Raw genomic sequence first — 13,681 nt, 5'->3', positions numbered from 1 at the left:
GTCCTCAGGATGGACTGGGGAAACAGTTGAAGACCAGGGAAGATTCACTCAGGGAAAAATTCTATACCTGAAGGAGACAGAGTTGCACAGGAAGTGGAGGGTTAGCTTCCAGGTAGAGCACTTGCCTAGCATACATGGGACCTTGAGCTCAAAAGCACTAAAAGAAATACAAAGAGGAGATTCTTTATTTGCAACTGCAATTTCTCTTAACTTTATCCCTAATACCCTAGCTCTTCCCCGAGGTCATCCCTATTGGCAAACCCATCTTGGGCAGGTCTAGGGCTTTTCTCTTTGGGGGATGTTATGGATTAGAGTCCCTGCCCTTGATTTATAATACTGACATGCAGTTTAATTCTGTTTAGCTTTAGGTAAATCCCTTCAGGAAGTTGGTTACTCCAATGCCTGGGGCACCGCTATGCAGAACTTACTACTTCTAATTCACGACCATGGCTTCCCTGGAGGTATTTTAAAGCAAGGGTCATTTGAAAACCAGAAACTCAGCTGTGAAGCTTTTAGTCACCTTTGTCAGAGCCCTGAGATGCTGTGCTTCATTGATATGAAACAGGGAGTGTGAGTTACAAGATTTCAGGCAGCTCCATCTGCTGTGATTCCTTAGGATGTTATAAGAAACTTATGTATGCAGTTCCACCCCTGGTTACTTGTATGAAGCTGGGTGAGTTACTAACTTCTCTGAACATGAGTTTCTCATTTATAAGAAGGTAGCAGTAAGATCTACCTGATAGGGTTGAGAAGATTAAATGAACACAGCCATGAGTTTGGTACCCAGCAGTATGGCTCCACCTGAAAAGTGAGTCATGAGTTTGATAAGAACTGTGAAGACCAAAGCCCTTTGTCTTCTTTAGCCCCATCTGCAGGGAACTGGGGAAGTCTGACCTATCATTTCCCAGCCAATGGGGTGGTAGCTTGAAGCCACCTAAGCTAAAGGACAAAAACAAGGAGCAAACACCCTTTAGGGAGGCAGCTCCTAGACAAGCAAGACTCCAAACCTGTCTGGCTGCTGTTTTGGCCAGCACGTTATGTACCCATCAGCACCTTTATCTTCATTATGTCTCTTCATCCTAAAGTTTCTAAGGAGGGAGTGGGGCTTCATCCTAGTGAAGTTCAAAGTCTTACTCAAAATACGTTATTAAAGGGTAAAAAATCTGAGTGGCACTAAAAAAATCTGACACTACCATTGTAGGAAAAGAAAAAATCCATCTCTCTGCTCTCTCTCCTCTCTCTCTCTCTCTCTCTCTCTCTCTCTCTCCCTGAGAGAGAGAGAGTATGTGTGTGTGAGATGCTGGGACTGAACACAGGACTTGTGTAAGTGCTTTACCACTGAGCAATACTCCTAGACCTACACATTCTTTTTATGCTCCAGTGCTGTCAACTGGTAGCATCTAGTTCCTTTGGGGGAGTGCACTCAGTTCTCCTTGTTTACTTCTGCCTCTTGTTTGGCTTTCTGATAACATTTTGAGAGAGACAGTTTTTATAGTGGTTAGGAACAGGGGAGTTTGGAAACTGTAACGGCTTGTTTAGGTCAAACTCAGCTGCGTCTCTGAATCAGATCCTGGGTTTTTTGCATCTCATCAGTGAAAGTGAGATGAGTGTAATATAAAGCCAATCTCATCTGGTTGTGCAGAGGGTTAAATAAAGAGGTTTGTATATTTAACATAATCCCTGGCATTCAGGAAACACTCAGAAAAGGTTGGCCAGTATCATTCTTTGAATATGTAAAAACAAAAAAAGTATGTTAATATGGATTTGAATATACACATCATGATGGGCTCCCTGCCAAAGGAGAGGGATATCGTGAGGCTGCTCTTGCATTATGTTGAAACAGGTGTTTAGGGTGTGCTCTAACTGACTGGGGAAGTAGGCGTGACCTGTTAGTTATAAAATCCCAGGACACATGCGCAGAACACTTTCCAAATTCTGTACATGGATATGAGCAGGTTTTGACAGGAGCAGGTTTTCCTAGACTAGACATCAGGTTGAGGGTTGTTTGTGGTATGCTGAACAACAGTAAATGCTAGAGAGAAAAATTAAACCAGGTGGGAGAGAGGTTTTAGAGATTATCGGGATGGTTTTAAATTACTTTTGAGCAGCCAGGTGTGGTGGCCCATGTTTGTAATCCCAGCACTCAAGGGAAATTGAGGCAGGAAGAGCTCACTACAAAGTGAGCTCAAGGCCGGCCTGAACTGCATAGCGAGACCCAGTCTCAAAAAGATCCCCTGCCAAAATTACTGTTGAGAGAAGGTGCAGAAGCAGTGCCAACACCATTGCAAATATCCAATCAGAGCAAAGGTCAAGTGTAAATACCCTGGGTGGGAGCAGAATAGCAGAGAGCTATGTGGCTGTGGAAGAGGGGTACAGTGGTGTTCAGCAGAGGGCCACCCCAGCGGACACATAGCAATGTCTGGAGACATTCTTGTTTCTCACTGTGGGGCAAGAAAGGGGTTCATGTGCTGCTGGTGTCTAATGGGTAGAGGTCAGGGGTACTGCTCAGCCTCCTACAATGCATTATACAGCTCCCCCCACCTCCAAAGAATTATCCTGCCCCAAATGTTAAGAGTGAGAAACTCCAGTTTAGATTTGAGAAGACTTGCAGGTGAGAATGTCAAGTAGGAGGGATGGAGGATAATGTGTAGAGTAGCAAATCACCAAGAACATTATCGGAATTTTAAGGGTTTTAGCTTTTACTGCAGGCCAGATGGAAAGCCATTGGTTGTTGACTTAAACACACAACAGTGTCAAGCTGGTGGAATTTCCAGGTCATAACAGGGAGAAGACTATCAGGTGGTCTTTGATCTTGGTCCCAGGCACTGGCTTCCTCTGTGTGACAACACCTCAGGAACTGGAAAGTGGATGACAGGTCATTTCCAGTTATTAAGCAGGATTCCACTGGTGGGTTAAAACTCTGCTTTGTTAGGAAAGTGTTCATCTTGATTCTCCTAGAATAGCCCAGCTTTCCTTAGTAGGAACTAGGGGAAGTGGAGCTCCTTATAGACATTGCTGTCACCAAGTGTCTCCCGAAGGCTAAGTGCAGTGCAAAGCTAGTACTTCAATACAACCTTGCATTTAAATTCTCTCAACTTTCATTGTAATGAGGGGCAGGAGGAGGATCAATCCAACATTGATACCGGGAACATTCAGGAAGCAACTTCAAGGTGTGCACTGCTTGCTGGGAGCTGAGTTTGGAGGGATTAATGAAGGCAAATGTGCACAGGCAGGGGGAGGGGAGCAGACAACATATACGTGGGCCCTGCACTAGGGTCGGTAAGTGTACTTACCGGTAGCAGTGAGCATCGGTGGGCTTAGCCCTGGCATCTGGTGGCATAGAAGAGGTAGTGGTTAGGCCTGGAAGACAGAGCAGCGCAGGAGGTGGAATTATGGAGGAAGTAGCCCAAGCAGAGGCAGAGCAGGCCAGCGTTCCCAGGAGCTCAACTCTGTGCCATACCCCCGTGTAGACCACATCCACATAGGTTCTTATTGAGATGGACAAGCCCTGGGACCTGCAAACTAGAGGTTTTTCAGACTGTACATTGCAAAGTCCAACTCAAGCAAAGTGCCCATAGGGTTCAGGCTTCAAGCTTCCCATGCTGCTCTCAAGAGCAAGCTCAGATGTTGCTGCTTTGATGTTTTTGTTTTGTCTATTTTGGTACCAGGAATCGAACTCAGGGACTTGCTCTTGCCAGGCAGGTGCTGTGCTGCTGACCTACAGCCCTGGCCCCATTGCTGCTTTCAAGGCAAAATCCAGGAGGACCCAGCTTACTGTGCATGACTGCACTGAACAGTCTTGAAAGGCTTAAATACAACTCGGGGAGCTTGTTAAACTACATATTGCTGGGTCCCCACTCCCAGACCTCTGCCTCACAGTCTCCTAGGGTCTCTGCCTGGAGATGTATTGGTCCTGCAGTGTCTGTGGTGGTGGAGATGCTCCCTTTATACACACCAAGCTCCTCTTCCACCCCCGGGAATTTCAAAAAGACTAGGAGTCCCATCTATTTTAACCACACTAACTCCCTTTTATTGAGTTTTTCCTGAGTGTTGAGCTCTTTATATTTACTATTATTATTTGAGACAGGTTCTCACTGTGTAGTCCAAGGTCTCACTGCTCAGTCCTTGAACCCCCTGTGTGACCCAGGCTGGCCTCATAGCTGGCCTTTCACCTGTACTTCCCCAGTGCTGGGATTACAGGCGTGTACTACCACATCCAGCTCTTACATTTAATATCTTTCTTTAAGCCTCCAAACAACCTGGTAAGGAATTTTAAAATCTCACAGAGAAACTGAGACCTATTGGTCAGGATCGGAGATACGGCCTAGGCTTACCTGACCCAAATCCAAGTGGTTCCCTGCGTGGCCCTGCTTCTAACACTCTACTGTCCTTCTGTTGCTTGTCTCTATTGATGAGTTGCAGATTGCTTGGGGCAAAAATTAGATCTTCACCTGTTGTCTATTCCTCAGATTAAAGTTTCTTTTCTATTTTTTTAAAAATTTTTTTGTTACTGGGAATTTATACCCAGGGCCTCACACATGCCAGTGCTCAACCCCTGAACCTCACCCCTAGCCTCAGACCTCCTGCCTCAGCCTCCCAAATGATCAGGATTACAGGTGTGTACCGCAATGCCTAGCTAAAATTTCTTGAATTAACTATGATGGCCTCAGAAGGAACTATGAGAAGTCTTTCCAGACCTTTCTCTCAGCCTGTGGACCCCCATCCCCTAGATAAGATCTTCTCTTTTTCAGGGGGATGCTCTGTTCTCTCTGAGCTCCCCTGCTGTAAGCCCTCTGCCCTGTAGCTCTCATCAGAGAAGCCTCAGATGTGAGAGCTCAGCTTTTCCTTCCCTTTGACAAGTTCCTGGAAGGAGTGAGGGGGCTTTCCTCCAAGCCCTTGAAAGCTGCACATAGTGGGCTCAGTGAACTCAAGGGGACCTGAACAGTAAGTATTTAGAGTTTAGACTTCTGTGGACAGAAACTAAGGACTGCCCCCATCACATTTGTTGACATTTAATTTATCTAGTACCTACTAGGTGCCAGGCCCTAGCTCAGGGCTAGGAATTCAGTGGTAAACCAGGTGAATTCCTTGATGTTCTAGAGCTTCCTTCTATGGGGAAGACAGACAAAATACAAATAAACTAGCAAAGCCATCTTCATGGCAGGGGCTGGGGAAAAAGGAAGCTGATTAGACCTGCAGGCCTGAGAGACCTTCCTGAGAAGGTGTTATTTACACTGATTATGGTTTAACCAAGATGAGCCAGCTGTGTGTGAATCGGGAAGGAGCATTTCAGGTTCACAGGTCCTGCCCCAATATGGCCTGTTTGAAGATCTGTAGACTCTATGATGGCTGGAACTCTGGGAGTGAGAAGGAAGAGACTGGTGAGGTCAGACTCCATGGGACCTTCTTTGCAGACCATCGTGGAGAGGCCAGGTTGGTTCTTGCTGAGATGGGAAGCCACTGGCGTGTTGAAAAAGTAAGGTGATGAATGATCACTAGTTGCTTTGGGGGACTGATCGTAGGGAGACAGTGGGAGCAGAGGCCAGTGTGAAGGCTGTTCCGATGACTAGGTGGAGATGGGAGGGGTGGTGGCTTAGGCAAGGATGGCTGAAGAGGAAGTGTACAGACAAGGCTTTCAGACACAGTGAATTAGGTGGGGGTGGAATGCGAAAGGAGGAGGAATCAGGCCGAGCTCTCAGGTTTGAGTGGGCAAGACAGTAAGAGCAGGTGAGAGGAAGCAAAAGCAAGAGTTCTTGTGTGCCCATGGTGACAGAGTTGGGGTGAAGTATGGTCCCCAACAGAATATACCTGTGAATATGCCAAGGAGGACTTTGTAGATGGGATTAAGTCTAGAATTTTGAGATGAGGAGATTACCCAGGATTACCATGGTAAACCCAATGTAAACATGAGGGACCTTATAAAACAAACAGGAGGCAGGAGAGCCAGAGTGACCGGATGCCAGGACTCTGCTCACGAATGCTTTGAGTCGATGTTCTAGATGGACAAATGGAACCGTGAGCCAAGGGAGGCGGACGACCTCTGGGAGCTGGGAAAGGCAAGAGATTGGCTTCTCCCCACTTGGAGTCTGCAGAAGGAACACAGTCCTGCTAACACCTTGGTTTTAGCCCAATACCACTCATTTTGGACTTTTGGTTATTGAGTTCTCTGGTTCTGGAAATTCAAGTTCTCAGTATCCTGAAAAAAGAATTTGGCAAGACATATGAACAAGGTAGCAAAGTTTTACATTTACTAAATGTAGGAAAAGAAGGATGTTCTGCAGAGAGAGAGAGTGGGCCACTGAGAGAGTTTGCAGTAACCACAAGGGTAATAGTAACCATCTTCTTTAGCTTTCTTTCTTCCAGCTGAGGTCAGGTGTAGGCCATCCTATCCAAAGCCTGTTTGATTTTGTGGCAGAAGAACTGAAGATAGCACTTTCCGATTGATCCCAGGTGCAGGGGCTATTTAGTCTGCATGTATCCTGGATCTTCGTGATTGACAGGTCACATGCACCTACTTGCTCATCAGTTGGCCACACCTCAACCTCCTGCCTCATTCTGACTCCAGAGCTATAAAACAATGCCTTTGTGTGAAGCCATTAAATATGTGGTCTTTTGTTACAGCAGCCATAAGAAACAAATATACAGGCTCTATAGATTTCCAAGTAGAGAACAAGTGGGTAGCAGGATGTATGGGCCTCAGCCATGGATAGAGGCAGGGGCTGAAACCCTGGGAGCAGACAGTAGTCTGCACGTAGTCAAACCTGACGTCACCAAGGAGGAGCTGGTATCTGGGTCTTGGAATAATGTCTGTGCTCTCCCAGGGCAATATGGGCAGTCTTCTAACTGGAGAATCTTTGGCCTGAGGGACTAGAATGGGGCCTGGGCTGTTTGGCCTCCTCCTCAGTCAGGCCGTGGCCAGCAAGTGAATTAAAGTGAACAGTGAAGGCCATTAGCTGTGGTCTCCTGCCTCAAAGGACCCAGGATCCTGTAGGAGGCTTCCATCAGGTTACCTGAGCTGCTCAAAGGGTCACTAGGGGAGGGAAATCCCAAAAGGATGAAAATATTGATTTAGCACCTACCTAGTGTCAAATAACACTTCAAGTATCTTTATTCTGTTTTTTAATTTAAAATTTTTATTAGTACACACTTGAAGTACGTAATATCACATTCATTGTGGGGAGTTGGTACTGGCCCTAACACATCTTAATTTTTGTGGTTTTAAACCTTACAGCAACTGTGGCAGGGGACTATTAGTTCCATTTCATGGATAGGGAAATCAAGGCCCAGAGGGATCAGATTATTTCCTCAAGTTAACACACCAGGAAGCTTGGTTGGGCTTCAAATGTACTTAGGTGGTGCTCTTTCCTCCAAGACCCTTGTCCTAGGTAAGGACTATTAGAGAGTCCTTTTCTGCTCAGCAAAACAATGTTACCTGGGCATGAGGGCTCCCATCAATAATTATAACATTTGCAAGGCTGAGAATCGTCAGTTCCAGAATAGCCTAGACTATATAGTGAGACCCTTTGTACAAAAACAAAATAAATAACAATCCCTGCTGACCAGACCTTCCCCTCAGTGACTTTCCCTTAGCCTGAGACGAGCATTTCATCCTCACAACAATTCCATTGGTGGTTTTATTGTTTTCACTTTACAGCGGTAGATACTGAGGCTGGAAGGGCTCTTCATTTGCAGATAGTGCAACCCAAGGGAAGCAGGTCAGGACTGGATTCCAGAACAGTGTCTCTGCTTGAAATAACAGTACTACTTTCTGTCCCTCTGCATCTTCTCATTATTCCTACTCTCATATGACCCCTGCGGGTCTGGATCCAGGTGCTACGAACCACAGGAATAGCACCTGATACTCTGCTGGGATTGAGATGTGGAGAGACAAGCTCTGTCTTGGGTGATTTCAATGATCAAAAAGGTGGTGCCAATCTTCCAGGAAACCCTCTCTGATTACTTCATCCTACACCATTCTTTCCTTCTTCTCTAGACTTATAATTACTTCCCAGCAGCCCTTGCAGAAGCCATTGTGATTTCATGTGTACATTTCCCTCACAGAATGAAGCCCTCAGTGGGCGAGATTCTTGTCTAGTCTGACCTTGCTGAATCCCAGGTGCCTAGAAAGGGCCTGGGATTCGGTAGGCACAAGATGAATTGGTTGGATGAATAAATCCTTCTTGCAGCCCGAAGGGATTGGCATTGGTCTGGCCAGGTCAGATGCAGAAGTGACCCAAATGACATCCTGCTGAGTGTAGGAAGGATTCAGATCAATCTGCGTGCTCCTAACACACCAGTGAGAGTAAAGACCAGCAGGAAGATGGGTTGCTCAGGGGAAGATGCCACCAGAAGTTAGAGAGCGCTGTTGCAGAGTCCCTAAGAGAGAGGCAGCTGTGTGGTGCAACAAGCTGAGAGACTTCACTGGGTGAAAGTTTGGAGCGTGGGCTCTGAAACCCAATTGTCTAGACTTGAACCCTCCCTAACCAGTTGCTAGCTGAGGAAAATGCAAACCTAAGGCTTCATGCAGAGATTCTGATCCAGCATGGTTGATTACAGAGGGTCCACAAACTCCACCTTAAAAATCACTGGCCCTTGAGAAAAAACAGTCTGCTGTTGGCAAACTGGATTGTCACACTTGTGTGTTGGGGACATTATTTGTCAGTGTGAAATCATAAATTATTATTCAGGGTTAGACATTTAGATATTAAACCACCCACTAAGTACAGTTGGCCAAGGAGAGAGTCCAACAAGCCTTTTCTCCCTTGGGCCATCCCAGGCCACTCCTCAGTGGCAAATGTCATTCTGACCTCACTTGAGGTCTGGGGTAGACTTGGAAATATTGACAGATGGACAGATGTTCTAGCCAAGCTCAGACTGGCTACCCCAGCCCCACATGGAGGATCAGAGTGGTCCCCAAGAACCCTAGGGAAGGCCAAGGGTTGGTGGCCTGAGAGTTAATGTGTCCAGTGCTGATGTCCCCATGGCTTAACCGGAACAAGGACCATACCATCAGGACCCTTGCAAAGCCAGATGCAATTAAGGGCCAGGGAGATGTGAGGCTCAGGTTATGGTCTCTTGGCAGACTGGGCCACTCTGAAGTAGACTCAAATGGAAGACCCGTTGTTGTATATCATCATTCACTTTGTAATCATTTAAGCATGTGCCACGCTAGGGTAGGGACATGGTGGTGAAACAGGTGCCTGTACTCAGTCAAAGGGGGCAGACAAATTAGCGTCAGCAGGGATGAGAGGAGTGTCCTAAATGAATACCACAGTGGACTTCAGGGAAGATTTCTTTTTAGTTAGGGTGATTGGAGAAAGGTTCTTCAGGGAGATGACACTTTCCTTAGGTTCAGATGTGGGCAACCAGCTCTGGAGGATGTAGAGGTCACAGCACATGCAAAGCCTTGAAGGAGAAGATGCTCGGGATATAATGCATGGTGTCCTCAGCAAGGGCTTCTGAGTAGGAGGCTAAATTCTCCAGTGGCTGTCTGCACTGCCGGAGGCTCCCAGTTCTGACCTCGGGGATTCAGTAATCATGGAATCACAACTGTGAACCTGGAGAACCCCGTGCCCCTGTAATTTGCATCACCTGAGCCTCGTGGTCACTCCTCAAGGAGAACTCCCATGCATTAAGGCCATTTTACGGATCCGTACACTAAGATTCATGAGTTACTCAGGAGTCTAGTCCAGGGCAGACTCTGAGGGCCTGGATTCTTAACTGATTCGTAGCCTGTTGATTTGATCTGATCTAGGCTCCTTTTCCAAGACCTACTTTTTCCCTAAGCAGAAACTCTTTGACTGGGAAGTACCAGCCTCCCCTTCAGCCATGACAGTGGTCACTGACCTGCTAGGTGCCAGTCCCCATGCTGGACCCACCCCGGGCTCATGAGCTGAGCGTGGGACTGCTGAATGCTATGGGCTGGGGGGTGATGAGCCTGGTTAGCTGGGCTGGAAACCATTCTTCTACGCTGCTCCTTCTAGGAGGAGGAATTCCTGGCCCACAGCTATGTCCTGTTCCTTAGTGAGCCCCTCCACAGTTCCAGACTTCTTGCGTCAGCCTGAGGCTTGCGTGGGGGTGTCCTCTGGGCTTCCACAACATCCTGTGTTCTGCCTTCTGCATACCTGTCTTCCATTCCCAGGGGAGCCCTTCCATCAGGGTTTGTTTCTACGCTCTGGAGCAGAACAGCCCACAGAGCAATTAAAACGGTTCCCGGGGGCCTCCCAGAGGCATCCCTGTGTCATATAGGCAGCCATCGGTCTCCAGGGTCTGGCAGGGTCTGTCCTTCCATTCCCAAAGCTCCCAAGTTCTCTTTCATTTTCACTCAGAGGACCTGCTCTCCCCACGACCCCATGCTGTCTGAGCAGCTGGAGCCCAAGTGTGCCACATTTGTCTGGCTTCCCCTTTTTTTTCCCCTCTCCCTTCCCTTCCCAGGGTGACAGCGCCTTGTTGTCTCTGAGAAACTTGCCATTTCTACTCCACCAGTCACAGGATACCAGTCTTCCTGACCACCTTTGGAGAGAGAGACGTGTGACTCAAACCAGGTCAGTCAGAACCCTTGCCTGGGATTTTTGTAGATGGAACACAGTTTAAAACATTTTTTTCCTTTCCTTTCAGATTTGCTAAAATGGTAAACGAGGCTGGAGTTACCACATCTCTTCCTCTCCTCCCCAAGTGGAGCAGGAAAACAATGAGGTCAGCCCACAGGTAGAAGCAGAGAGTGAGGAAGTGAGCTGCCCAGTATTTGGGTTTTAGAGTCTCCAATACAAGCTCTGTCTCCATTATTTGCCAGATTTTTAAACATTTGCTTGAGCTAATTTGAACTGTAATCAGTAATTGAAATGCAGGAGCTGGTAGAGTTCTTGCCTAGCAGATTTGCGGCCTTGGGTTTCCTGAGGCAGGATCACAAGCCTGAGTACAGCCTGGGCGACTTGGGATATAATGCACGACTCTCTCAAAATAACTTTAAAAAAAATTAAACAGCACTGGAAACATAGGTATAAAATACATTTAACTAATTCAGCATCATAGTGAAACCAAAGCTCATGACTCACTATGTGGCCAAAGAACCAGAATGTGACAGAGACCAACTCCAGACCTGTTCCATTATCCTACGAGATGTAACTGTCCCAAATGTTATGTTCACTATTTCTTGCTCTAAAAAAGTCTAAAATGCATTTTTGTGACTTTCTTATTAAATATTACCTGGCATTGCTTGTTTTTAAACTTTAGGGAAGAAATTCTGTGGAGCTATTGTATTATTATCATTATGATTATTATTATTATTAGTTTTGAGTACTAGAGACTGAACACAGGGCCTTTGACTGAGCTACATCCCCAGTATTTTTTTTTTTTTTTTTTTTTTTTTTTTTTTTTTTTGAGACAGGTTCCTGCTATATAGTTCAGGCTGGCCTTGAGCTCACTATGTAGCCCAGGCTGGCCTCAAACTCCCAGAAATCTTCCTGCCTCAGCTTCCAGAGTTCTGGGATTATAGGCATGTACCACCATGACTTGCTCTTTTTTTATTTCTTATTTTGAAACAGGGTTTATGTGCACCAATGTTTATAGCAGCATAATTTGTAATAGCCAGATCTTGGAAACAACCTATGTATCCATCAACTGAGGAATGGATAAAAATATTGTGGTATTTTTATACAATGAAGTACTACTCAGCTATAAAGAACGATCACATTGAGATATTTATAAATAAATGGACACAACTTGAGTTCATACTCATAAGCGAAATAAATCAAACTCACATGTATAAATATCGTATAGTGTCCCTAGTGTAAGCAATGCTAAGAGTACATAAGATTTTATGGTAATCATGATTCCCCATTACATTGCTTTGAAGTCTTATAATGTTTTCATTCATTAGTTAGAATGATTTTATTCTGGTTTGTTTGATTTTATTATGTGTGAGGGTATGAACAGCTATTTTAAAGAAAACAAAACCTTATGGCAGCCAGTGCTGATTTAATATCATCTTGCTTTGAAGTCCTACCATGCTTTTGTTCTTCTGTTTCCACTGGTTCTGTCATGTTGTATCTTATTGGATTTTAATATGTGAGAGCATAAACAAATTTTTTATGGAAAAATGAGATAATATAGTAGCCATTGTTCGTTTTTGGTTATTTGGTTCCGAATATCCTGTAATACTTTCATTCTCTGGAATATTTTTATACTATTTTGTTATGGTTGATTCTATTGTATGTGAAGGTATGCTCAACTCTTTCAAAGAAAGACACATTATGGTAGCTACTGTTAATATCGGGTTGTCTTGTGGTGAAATACTGTTGCTTACATTGTTTTGTTCTGATCTGCTTTGTTGTGTCTTCTTTTGTCTTAATCTCGTTAAAATAAAAAAAATTTAAAAAAAAAAAAAAAAAAGAAACAGAGTCACTGTGAGTTACTGTATTTCCTGGGTGGGGTTCAAACTCGGAATCCTCCTGCCTCAGTCTAGAGTGCTGGGATTACAGGCATGCATAACCCTTCTGGATACTGTAGTCTTTTAAAAGTTACTTTTGTTCATGTATCATTTGTTTCTAGGATCCTTTTGCCTTCCTGAATGTAAGTATAGTTCATTCACTTTCACTTTTGCATAGTGTTAAATTATGGAAGGAGGCTATGATTAACAATTTATTCCTCCTTCAGGTAATAGACTGCTGAGTTTGCCATAATCTTCCTATTATAAACATTGTTTGTCTGAGCACTCCTTGTGCACGTTTTCACACATGTGCAAGAGTTCCCAGGGCACACACTCAGAAGAGAGAATGATTGCTGGCTCACTGGTGCGTAAATTCAACTCCACAAGACAGTGCTTGGTTGTTCCCCAAAGCCATCTGCACACTTGCACCCCCACCACCTGGGTAAGGCTCCCCATTACCTACCTCCCAGCACTTGTTTCTGTTCCCCATGGTGCCCGGCACTGTCTTTGACTTCTCTGTTAACTGACTGCCGGAGCCAGTGGGATGGATGGGCACATGGCCCAGATCACAAACAGAGTGAGAGGGAGAACAGCTTCACCCAGCAGATAAGACAGCTGGGAACTCTGGCATCTCCGACTGTCAGTGCTGGCCAGACACTCTGGGCTTCTCTGGGCCAGGCCTCTGAACTCCTCCAGGCAGCTTCATGGCCCTTTGATTCTCACCCTTGTTGCTTGTGAGCCCTGTCTGTGTGGGCACAAGCTTCTAGAATGCACTTGCTTTGGAGCCTCGTGACTGGTCCTCGTCTACCTTGGGACTTTCTGAAGAGGCCTCTTCAGATTGCTGAGCAGCCATGGGCCGTGAGGCTGAAGCCTAGCCTCAGACCTGATCCTTTGGAAAGCCTCGTTGTAAACAGTGCCCTGCCACACACAGGCCTGATTCTGGTGCCCAAACAGTCACGTTTTCCTGCCTCCTACTTTTTCTCAAGAGTTTTTATGTAAGTAAGCAGGTGACAGTAACATGGTATATCTTTTTCACTACACAGTTCTAGCTATGCTCAAAATTCATCATCTACACAAACACAAGCACACACACACAAGCACACACACAGTCTCGTCATGTGTTTAGTCCCTCTCCAAGCTCACATTGCTCCCTTCTTTTTAAGTCCAAGGCCTGCAAGAGGAGTTTTTCTGGCGAAGGTCAGCAGCTCTGATTGCATTTCTTTATTTAGAACATTGTTTTTGCTGAAACTGATT

General features: G+C 45.6%; 1 long non-coding RNA gene across 1 annotated transcript; it reads right to left on the bottom strand.

Annotated features, from left to right (window-relative positions):
• Positions 1-2,482: 2,482 nt before the first annotated feature.
• LOC134475208 (uncharacterized) lies at positions 2,483-13,172 on the bottom strand. The gene is made up of 3 exons (XR_010046229.1): positions 12,891-13,172; positions 3,294-3,360; positions 2,483-2,857 (listed from the first exon to the last, which is right to left on the bottom strand). It is a non-coding gene; the product is annotated as an uncharacterized LOC134475208 (long non-coding RNA).
• Between the last annotated feature and the right edge of the window lie 509 nt (positions 13,173-13,681).

This window comes from Cavia porcellus, unplaced genomic scaffold, assembly GCF_034190915.1.
Source record: "Cavia porcellus strain 051 isolate PalLab524CR breed Dunkin Hartley unplaced genomic scaffold, mCavPor4.1 scaffold_2, whole genome shotgun sequence".
Classification (NCBI taxonomy): domain Eukaryota; kingdom Metazoa; phylum Chordata; class Mammalia; order Rodentia; family Caviidae; genus Cavia; species Cavia porcellus.
This window is presented reverse-complemented; position numbering and strand designations above follow the sequence as displayed.